At 39.4% G+C, this 10,704-nt stretch overlaps 1 non-coding gene across 1 annotated transcript; it reads left to right on the forward strand.

The window, feature by feature from the left end:
- Positions 1-1,235: 1,235 nt before the first annotated feature.
- On the forward strand, positions 1,236-1,343 carry LOC126658921 (small nucleolar RNA R71). The gene has a single exon (XR_007634487.1). It is a non-coding gene; the product is annotated as a small nucleolar RNA R71 (small nucleolar RNA).
- Positions 1,344-10,704: the final 9,361 nt, after the last annotated feature.

Consider the following 10,704-nt stretch of genomic DNA (forward strand, 5'->3'; position numbering starts at 1 on the left):
ATGGGAACAGTTGCACCACTATCCCAACTCCGTTTGTTGGTAATGATGTCCTTCAAAAACTTGGCATATTGCGGCATCTCTCGGAGTGCATCCGCCAAGCTAAGATTAATTTGCAATTTCTTAAAAATCTCAAGGAACTTATGAAACTTTTCGTTCCCTTGAGCTTTCCTTAACCGGCTTGGAAACGGAACCGGTGGTACAAACGGTGGTGGCGGTGGCGGTCACACATAAGGCTCTTCAACCTCAATAGCCACCTCCTCACAAACAATAGGTGGCTCTTGACTAGAGCTAGCAACATCAATCACCATTTGAGGCTCATCCTCCTCAACCACATGCTTCTTACCCTTAGTTTTTTCTAGATTTCTCCCACTCCGAAGCTCTATCGCCTTTAGGTGCTCCCTTGGGTTGTTCTCCGTAGTAGAGGGAAATCCCCCTTGTGGTCTACCTTGAAGATTGATAGCAAGTTGTGAGATTTGAGTTTCAAGCATTTGATTAGTGGCGGCTTGGTTCTTTTGAAGTTGCTTCATCTCTCTAAGCTCCTCCATCAACTTGGCAAGCATATTCCCTTGATCCATATTTCTTTGAGGTTGAAAACCGGGGGGATGTTGAGGTCTAGCACCCGAATTGTTTCCATGACCTTGATTGTGATGATAGTTCCCTTGTTGTTGTGGAGGTCTATTTCCACCTTGGAAACTAGGTCCCGCTTGTTGTTGAGGGGCTTGCGCATTACCTTGTCCTTCATTATTCCTCCAACCAAAGTTAGGATGGTTTCTCCACCGCGGATTGTAGGTGTTAGAATAAGGATCGTTGGCCTGCCATTGACCCCCAATGTAGTTCACTTGCTCACTCAAAGCTTGCCCCGTCACTAGGCATTCTCCCCCCGAATGGTTGAAATCACCACAAAACTCACAACCGACTTGCACATAAGCCACCGGAGCATTTCTAGGCGCAACTTGTTTCTTCAAAGCATCCAATTGTGCTTGGAGTGACGCATTTTTTTCCTTGATAGCCGCCATCTCTCTAACTTGGTCAAGCGTCATTACCGACTTTTGACTAGCCGGTGCCCTTCTATCCATGGGCCCCCATGTGCTACTCACCATGGCCAACTTTTCTACCAACTCAAGAGCCTCTTCATACGTCTTTTGCATCAAAGACCCACCCGAAGCCGCATCGATAGTAGCTCTAGTAGTGACATTCGTTGCATCATAAAAGATTTGAATCACATGCTCCTTGTTAAGCTTATGATGGGGGACACTTCTTTGTAAGTCCTTGAAGCGCTCCCATGCTTCATAAAGTGACTCCCCATCGAATTGCACAAACTCGAGAATGTCTTTGGTGAGCTTTGTTGTCTTGCCATGTGGGAAGTATTTGTTAAGAAAAGCTTGAGCTAACTCCCGCCAAGTGTGGATCGATTCATTGGGTAGAGATTGGAGCCACAAACTAGCTTTATCCCTCAAAGAGAAAGGGAACATCCAGAGCTTGATTTGGTCCGCGGTTATCCCATGAAGCTTGAACGTGTTAAGAACACCTAAGAACTTGGCTATGTGGGCATTTGGGTCCTCATGCTTCAAACCATAGAAAGCACAACGGTTCTCCAAGAGTTGGATAGTACTCGGCTTGATCTCAAAAGTCGCCGCTTGAACCGGCATAGCGAAACATCCGAACGTGGCGTTATCCACATCCGGCAAGAAAAACTCGCCCAAAGTTTGCCTCGGTTGATTTTGCACTTGCGGTTGCACTCGAGGGCGAACATCCCTTGGTCGCTCTTGTTGCCTTTGTTGATTCACATTCTCAAGTGAAGGAGGGGGTGGATATTATTGTTCCCCTTCATCCACTAGAGGATTGAATCCTTCTTCTACCTCATAATCATGCCCGTCACCCTCCATAATTAACGGAATCCGGGCACTTCTTCTCACGCCTCTTTCGTAACTACCAAGATCCTCTTGTAAAGGTTCTAGTGGGAGATTAGCACGTCGTGTATTATGCATACACAAAGGGTGAATTCCTACACAATCAAAGACAAGAGAACCGAGCGCAAATCACGAAAACACGCAAGATGAACAACAAAAAGTAAAAACAGAAAATAGCGCTAACTCGACCGAATTTCAAAATACTTTCAATCAATTAAACGCAACCTAGTCCCCGGCAACGGCGCCAAAAACTTGTTGAGAATAAACCCAACTTGTAGTAATCCGGAAGTCGGATGTCAATCCCACGGAGACAAAAGGTTTAAAGTGAATGAAATTGACTTTGATTTTCAATTTGGAAAGCAACGAGTAATTGGATTTTTGATTAATAACAACGGAACTAAAATTAAGTAATCACTAATTAGACTAAGAAGCAATTAAGAATTAAACAACTAATAGATTAAAGGATTAAAAGCGCCTAAGGGTTGCTAATCATGCCAACGAGATTCCTAGGTAATAGGTCGGGTATACGTGTATTGGTTCGGGTCGAGCCATTCTAAGGTATCTAAATCCGCTCTCTCAAGCCGGAAGTTGAAGAACCGACAATTGATTAATGAGTCGAAATCCAACTCACTCTCGCGCAATTGGATGTCGACTACAACAATCAATCCGATTAATCCGCAAACTCAAACAACCGCTAAATCCCTAAATCACTCTCGCGCACTTAGGTCTTAAGCTTATGCTCAACTAGGTCTATTCAATTAGCTTAACTCTCGCCCTCACTAATCAAACACAATTCATAAATTAAGAAGCTAACTTAATCTAAGCATTAAGATCATTAAACACAACAAAACCCTAACCCATACAACCATAACCAATCATCTATCAATCATATATAGCAATCATAAACAACCCCTAGACTAGGGGTTTAGCTACTCATGATTAAAGTTAAAACAACAACTAAGCAATAGTAAATCAACATAATAAAAGTGAGAAAGTTTACCTCAAATAACAATGAAGAACAATAGAGCATGAACAAGATAATGAAGATTCAATAACTAAGCTTGTATTAAAGATGAATTCAAAACCCAAAATCTGGAAATAAAAGCTTGAAATCCTTAACAATGGAGGAATCTCCAAGAACAAGTCACAAAAACTAAGAGAATAATTGCTAGAGTATTAATTGTTGCTACAATAAGAGGCTTAACCTAAAATGTGACATAAGGTGCCTTTAAATAGTAAAGCCCAAAAAGGAAACAAAAAACATCCTATTACAAGCTTGTTTGTCCAAAAGAGGAAGTGGGCCTAGAAAGCACAAGAACCCAAAAGGATTTGAAATGCTGAAAACAGGGCCTTCTCGATCGAGAAGCTTCATTAAAAACAGCTTCTCGATCGAGAAGCTTGAAATCCCAAAACTCTGCCGATTTCTCTAACTCATCTCGATCGAGAAGCAAGGAGTAATTATGCTTCTCGATCGAGACCATGCAGAGGGAAGCTTCTTTTGATCTTCAATGCACTCTTTGCTTCAATCTATCTTCCGACTTCCACATATCATCGATTCATTGCTCTTTTGGACTCAAAATTTCTTCACATACGCTTCGTTTATCCTGAAACGCTAACACACGTAATAAGCGACATAATCACTCGAAACATGCGATAAAAGTATACAAAGCGATGCAAAAGTGACTTGTAATATAGGAGTATTTTACTCCTATCAATTGGATGTTCTAACAAAGAGTCCGGCTACTCTATTCATCTGCTTTGATTATGTGGCTTAGCCCTGTAGGACTTATTTGGTTTCTGTTTTGACAGTATATGTGCATTTCAACAATTACATGGCACTACTGGGAAGTGAATTTGATTATTATTATCATTTCATAATTTCCATTGCCTCAAAGATTGTGCTGTAGAATTTATGGTCGTTTATCTGTCCTTTCTAGGTACATGCGCTGGTCAATAATCATGGCATGCATGCTTGATAAGAGCTTTATATTTCTAACTCATTGAATAACTGGTAAAATTAAGATAGTTTCTGTTTCAAGGGGCCATACCCCTATCGTCAATTAGTCCATTTCATATTTTTGTTATTGACTATTTTTTATGAGCGTCTTACACGGCTCACAGGCGTCTAGAAGAGGTCTTATAGCACACTTCTTCTTCCACTCTTTAGATCGTCCCGCTCTTGTAGATAGGTGGGCTACTGCTTGGTGGTGGACTTCTTTGTTGGTGGTGATTCCTATGCGGGCTAGACGTTCGTTCTAACGTGTTCCTCTACTGCTTGATGCCTTGGAATTGCGTAAGCCTTCCGGTTTGTGTCCAAATCTTTTTATGCTAAGAGACATGTGAGAGATCTCTTGTGAGTACTACCCTGCAAGCCGCTATCCCTATAAAATAGCTATCTGGTTTTTCTCATGATTCAGGAGTAAAGTCTCTTGCGACAGAATTATCTCTATAAGTTATTCACTTCTTTGTATCGGTTATTGAATGATCTAATGACATAGCTCGATCTCATCAATGCATGCATATATGGCTATTGAAAATAACATGTTCATCAGGCAAGACATCACATAAATGAGCAGAATATATTTCATCAATGACTTTGGATTTTTAATGAAAATCAAATAAAGAAAATTGATTATAATTGTTCAAGTACTGGAAAATTGAAATAAAACTGAAAAACGGTAAAGATAGTCAAGGAGAAAAGATCTCCAAGAATGCCCCAAGCACGGGCGGTGTCATTGCTTCTTGTCTCTTCAATGCTCTGAGATGGTCCCACTGTCAATCAGGTCTTGAATCTTATGCTGGAGAGTGATGCAGTGATCTGTATGATGTCTTCTAATTTGGTGCAGCTGGCAGTATGCATCGATGACATAGTTTGGCCTACTTGGATCATGTACTGTCCTCGCTATTATTGGCTCTATTAGGTTCAAATCTCTCAATTCTTTGATTATGGCTGATAGAGTTCCTCAAACTTAGAGAATCTTCTGTTAAGAGCCCCTTGCGTGCTTAGCCCTTTTTTGATCCTTTTTGGGCATTGTACCATTCTTCCATGGGCGGTCTTAGCACAACAAGCTGTTTGTTCACATTTTTTAACATAAATGCGACTTCATTTTTTATCTCACGCTTGAAGGCTTCCATCTCGGCCCTCAATTCAGCAATCATGTTAGCTTTGAAACTCTTTAACTCATCTCGTTTAACGGTATTCCTTTCGGTGGCCTGTGCAGCATGCTCCAAGCTTTTATACTGCACTATGGAGTATCTCGTCTCTTTGCAAAAGTCTTCTGATGGCATTGGTTCTATCAGCCTTCTGAAACGGAGGCAATTGGTTTTCTCAATTTGAAGGAAGGTACATACTCCTCCTCTTCAGAATCTTTTTTGTAGGTCTTGGGAAATGCGTGATCGCTTTCATCTGCCCCTCCACTTGATCCTGCATATTCTTCTTCACACTTCTTCCTTTTAGCCCTCGTCTCTTGCCCCATTCGGCGTGCAAACTCATGTTCTGGTTGCTTCCATGTCCTGGTTCCGCAAGCAATTGGCTGATGCTTGGCATCCCAGATGCTGTCTGGGTAACCAATCGAGTGCTCATAGGGATGACGTTCTGATTCCTTTCATCTACGATCAGATCGAACTCCTGAGCAGATTCTCTTGCCTCGGCTTGAATGGCGGCTTGGTTCTTGATATCGTAGTGCGTCATTTTGGAGATGTCAGTAAGTAGCAGTCAGAGATGTATTTCTTATATGGCTGCGTCCACAAGGGATTAGTATATGAAATTTTTATATTCTGGATTCATGAGATGTATGAGATGCAAATGGAACATCAAAGAGAACAGATTGATATCACAGAGACACGTTGTTCCTTCCAACCTTATTTCTCCCACACGTGTTCAGGGCAAGGTTTATCCCTAGGTATTTTGTTATAGACCCTCGCATCGAAATGCAAGATTCGGTGTTCCTGCAAAAGCTCTCTTCTAGCAGTTCTAAAGAAGATAGACGACATTTGTCGATATAATGACTCTTTTATCCCTTTCTTGAAAGGGTTGAAACATGTAGGGCGGACGTGGAAGTCCGATTTAAAATCTGGAATTTGATTTATCCTTGCGGCTGTATCTAGTGAAAGGAGTTTATACTAGACTGGTTATTAGAGATTTGATTAAGCGAAGGAGTTTCACTTAATCGAATTTGTTACTTTTAGGCCTGGCCCAACATGATGTCTTGAAAATTTGGTTTTGAAATTGGAAAATTTGTTAGGCTGGACCTAAGACTAAGATTGAAATGGTAGTTTTTTGAGAACTTGGATTTAGAATCATTACATCGACAATCATGCCTCAAGTAGAATCATTATATTGGGTTGGTCCTTGAGGGTAATGTCTAAGCCGGAATGCATGTGGGCTGAGTCATTTGGTTTTGGTAGTAATCGGTTGAAGGCTCCCACAGACTGATATACCTTTGAAAGGTCTCCTCAATCACGAGTACAAACAACCAAGGTTATGGGCTGTGAGTGAAGCTGCTCCGCATAAGACGTTCTGGACATTGCAGTGCAACGCCAGAGCGTGAGATCGGCTATGAGTATCGGGGCTGGATAAGGACACCTAGAGAGTAGGTGAGAAGAGAAATTTCTAATGCAATGCAACAGGTGCAAATATGTCTGGAAAATAAAGTCGGTGATTGATAAGGCGCAAGCCGTGCAGTTTAGGTCCATGGCAACAATTTTTCAAAACAATTATGAAAATATTTTTATGTTTAATGTTTTAAAAACAGTTGATTTTAATCCCCAGTGGAGTCGCCACTATGAGCAGAGCGGGATTCGGGAGTCGCTCGCTCAAGGCTTATGGCTGATTTCTCTATCTGGAAATGATTTGAAAAATAGAGTCTCCATCTAGTTCAACTAGGAAATGCCTTTTAACCGACTAGATAACCTTACTCGCCTCTGGTAAGATTATCGTGCATCTGAACAAAGACTAGGGTTCGTCGACCTCCCCGAGATTCTTATGTTTGGCTTATCTGTTACCGGCTTTATTTACGGGACATATTTGTTTTTTATCTAATCTAAACAATATATGCAATTCACAGGATATAAAAAGCTTTAAATAAATAGGGATCAAAGCAGTAAAAGGTTTGACCCGTATATGACTCGATCTAGACTGGCATTTGAGGCAAGTAGCTGGTACTCCTAAATATACATCTAACCTTAATGGTTTCTAGCAAATAGCACAAGTATGGCTGGTCTGGATATTTTACATGCACAAAGCCTAAATCGGATGTAAATGTTTGATTGACTGATTTTATTAGGCGAGTCTTGAAAAACTTATACAACCGTTACTACGTTTTCGTATTAGTCATACGATATCTAAGTGATGGGATGGAATTGCATTGATAGGACAATTTTAGGTGATTAGTCCTTTATCCGGTTATTATTTGATTTGGAATGCTTTTGGAAAGTGATAAACAATGCTGGCATGCTCAAGGGCAGTTTGATATACATGCAAGGTTAGGAATACTTTTTAACCTCATTGACTTTGAGTGTCTAACACTCGCGTGAGTTTTGACCATCGGTGTGGTCGGAATGGGCCCTTGGTCAAATCACGAGAGTTGTGCGTCTCGTTAATCCGTTTCTACTGGTTTAATCCAGAGTAGATTCCGAGTTTGGGTTAGCCCAGAATCGGCTCTGGAAGTTGCTGGTTTGCTGGGCCTCTAGCTCGTGGGCCCGGTTTATACACTATGTTATGTATTTGGAATCCTGGGTCCATTTTATATCGGTTCAGGTCCGTTAAAATACAGAGTATTATTCTACACTAAATTATCTACGTCTGGGCTCAAACCGGACCTGATTTGGAGTCCGGATGACCTCGGAAACACGTTCCGAAGTTTGGATCAAAGTCTGGAAAATCTGGGAGGCGTTCTGGGAAAGGCCGACGAATGAAGAACACGGGACCGGTGCCGGAAGTACATAGTGGCGGCGCCGCCACTTTATTCCGGCGGTGCTGGCGGTTCTTGGGGGACGGCGGCAGTTCGATGACAGCAGTTTTTGGGATTTTATTTTGCTTCGTTCTTACTCGTTTGAAGTCCGTTTCTCATGCAAAAGTAGTCAAAACCGCATAAAATCGAACAATGAATGCAAATATGGAATTTATAGAGTGTTTAAAGATCATTTAGACAAAAAATATTTTTTTGGGCAGCAAGTTCTAAAATTGATTTTTCATGGCAAATAAGCTCAAAATTACACCTAACATGCATCCTAAGAGCTACAATCTACTGGGTTTCCGGATTTGAACACATTAAATTAGTCATTAATATATTTTTTCATCAATTTCATGTCAATTTGGCAATTCAATGATTGAGCTAAACATGGCAATTTTATGGCTAAAATTAACACATAAGCTAACATACACCCTAAAACACACAATCGCAGCAATTATGATATTCATGGCATACTATTTAATGGAAAATTCAAAGGAATAATACTGAGGGTCCTCAAAATTGCCGGTCTGAGCCCTTGGCTCGTTTGCTGGCAAAGTGGATGCGGAATCCAGCTTCGAATCCGTGCAGATGGTGCGATCTTGGAGAATCAACACGTATCGGTGTTTTTAGGTCCGGAATCGACGTGATATTGTGTGTGTGATATCTAATTTTTGGCTATGGCTTGTCTAGGTGAGGGCCCCGAATTTTCTTAGTCTAATTTAGGGTTCGTGTGCCACCTTTAGCTAGGCTGACTTAAGGCTATATTTATAGGGGAATGAATGACCTAGGGTTAGCTTAGAGTCTTCTAGGGTTTAAACTGTTAAGTGATATGTCATGAAGTATTAAGATTAGCTTTAAACTCTATTTAATTAATTTTCCTTTCAATTTTTGGATTTGGACTTGTTTTGCTAAAAGTCAATTTTGGTGCCTAAAAGTGTCAAAAAGGCTACTAAGACCCTATAAGTTTGATCATGGTCAATTCCAATCTGTAAAACTTGCAAATCGGCCCATATACTTCTAAGACATTGCAATTAGTCCAATTTTTGGACTTAGATTACAATCTCTTTGATTTTTATGGGCTATTACGCCTAATTGCGTTTTAATCCTCCAAATTTGCAGTTATGCACAGATTACGCCTGCTTAGATTCCAGCAAGCAAATCGAAAGCTTGTCACCCAAACATATTTCTCTGGAAATCATCATTGGATGCTTCAGTTACTTATTACTTTTTACCTGTCCGAAAAATAGGTGTCTACATCTTGCCGAACGCATTTCTAGCCGGACAAAGTAAGTTGTTCCATTATAACTCTTCCGACATCAAACACCCTGAAGTAGGCGGGCGCAACACGAATCGAATATCAGAATCTATACTACAAATCAACCATGCCTAACTCTAGAATATTGAACACACCAGACACATCATATCAAAAAGTATGGCAACTAACTTGACACAGCAAAACATGTAAAACACACTTGATCGAGAAAACTTTGAAAACCAAAACTTTACGGATTTTTGAATTTCAACTGCGCTTCGACTCAAAATTATTTTCTGGATTTAAACAATTAAATATTATACAAAATAATATTTTTTCAAAATCCTTATAAAATTTTCCAAAGCGTTAACATGCATGGTTTCGGCCGAATCCATGTTTCTAGGCCCGAAACCCAAAACCTGTCAAAACGGTAAAATCCCATGATTTTCCACTTTAAAACCATCATTTTTAGAAATGTACTTATCGTCACTTCCATTTCGATTTTTTTTAATTCCACTAAAATCCGACATAACAAACGAAATTCCAGTTTTTCGTAAAAACCGCCAATATCCATTTTTGGAGCGTATCTCGACTCTAGGACAAACCCAAAACCTTTCTAACATCATATTTTAAAAATATAATTTTTAAAACATCCCGCATGACTAAATAGTTCCCATTTGGTAAAATTACCAAAAAAATCCTTAATTTTGGCCAAAATACAATAAACGTTTTTTTAAGGAAAAACTCTCCAAAATGGACTCAAAATTCTCAATAAAATATTCTTATCAAAATATTTTAAATATTCTAGACCGGGGGAAAATTATTTTGTAGAAAGGGTCAAATGATATTTTAGTACCCAAATTTTATAAAAAGTGCACTTTAGTGCCTATACTTTTTAAATTGTCCAAATCAACACCAAACTTAAGCCACATCACCAATTTTTTAAAATTACACATTCAATTAGCTCTAAATGCAGCACATTTACAGATTTGACAATTTAGCAATTAGGTCACTATACTTGTCAAAAGTTACAATTAGGTCCCTGAACCACCTAGCATGCCAAATAACCCAAAATCATGATTAATTAATAAACATCATGCAATCAACTCGTAAGGGTCAAAATCAAAAAAATCATACTAAATCAACAAAAATTATATGACCAGCCCAAACTGTCACGACCCAAAATTAGATCATGACCGGCGCATAAATTAAGGTTATCTCAACTTATGCAAGCCTCATAAAAAGAAGCTAAAATAAAATGGTGATGTGAACTATGTGACAAAGAAATGATTCAATAAAAATCCATGAAAAATATAGAAATAAAAAAAATAAAAAAATAGAGAGTTACCTAAATATAACTGCACATGGAGGAAACAAAATTTGACAATGATGAAATGGATGTATTGCAACGCCTCTTTATAATAAATTAATGTTCGATTAACACCGCGACATAAAAGACGAAATTATTATTGGTTTAACTAGTTAAGGAGGTTACCTTAGGAGGAAAAAGAACCAGGTCCTATTTTTATATTAGGGTTTCTAAGAAGATAGACAAAATATATAAGTGTGTGTATTGATGGATACCGAA

The sequence above is a fragment of the Mercurialis annua genome, linkage group LG7 (genome assembly GCF_937616625.2).
Source record: "Mercurialis annua linkage group LG7, ddMerAnnu1.2, whole genome shotgun sequence".
Lineage (NCBI taxonomy): Eukaryota > Viridiplantae > Streptophyta > Magnoliopsida > Malpighiales > Euphorbiaceae > Mercurialis > Mercurialis annua.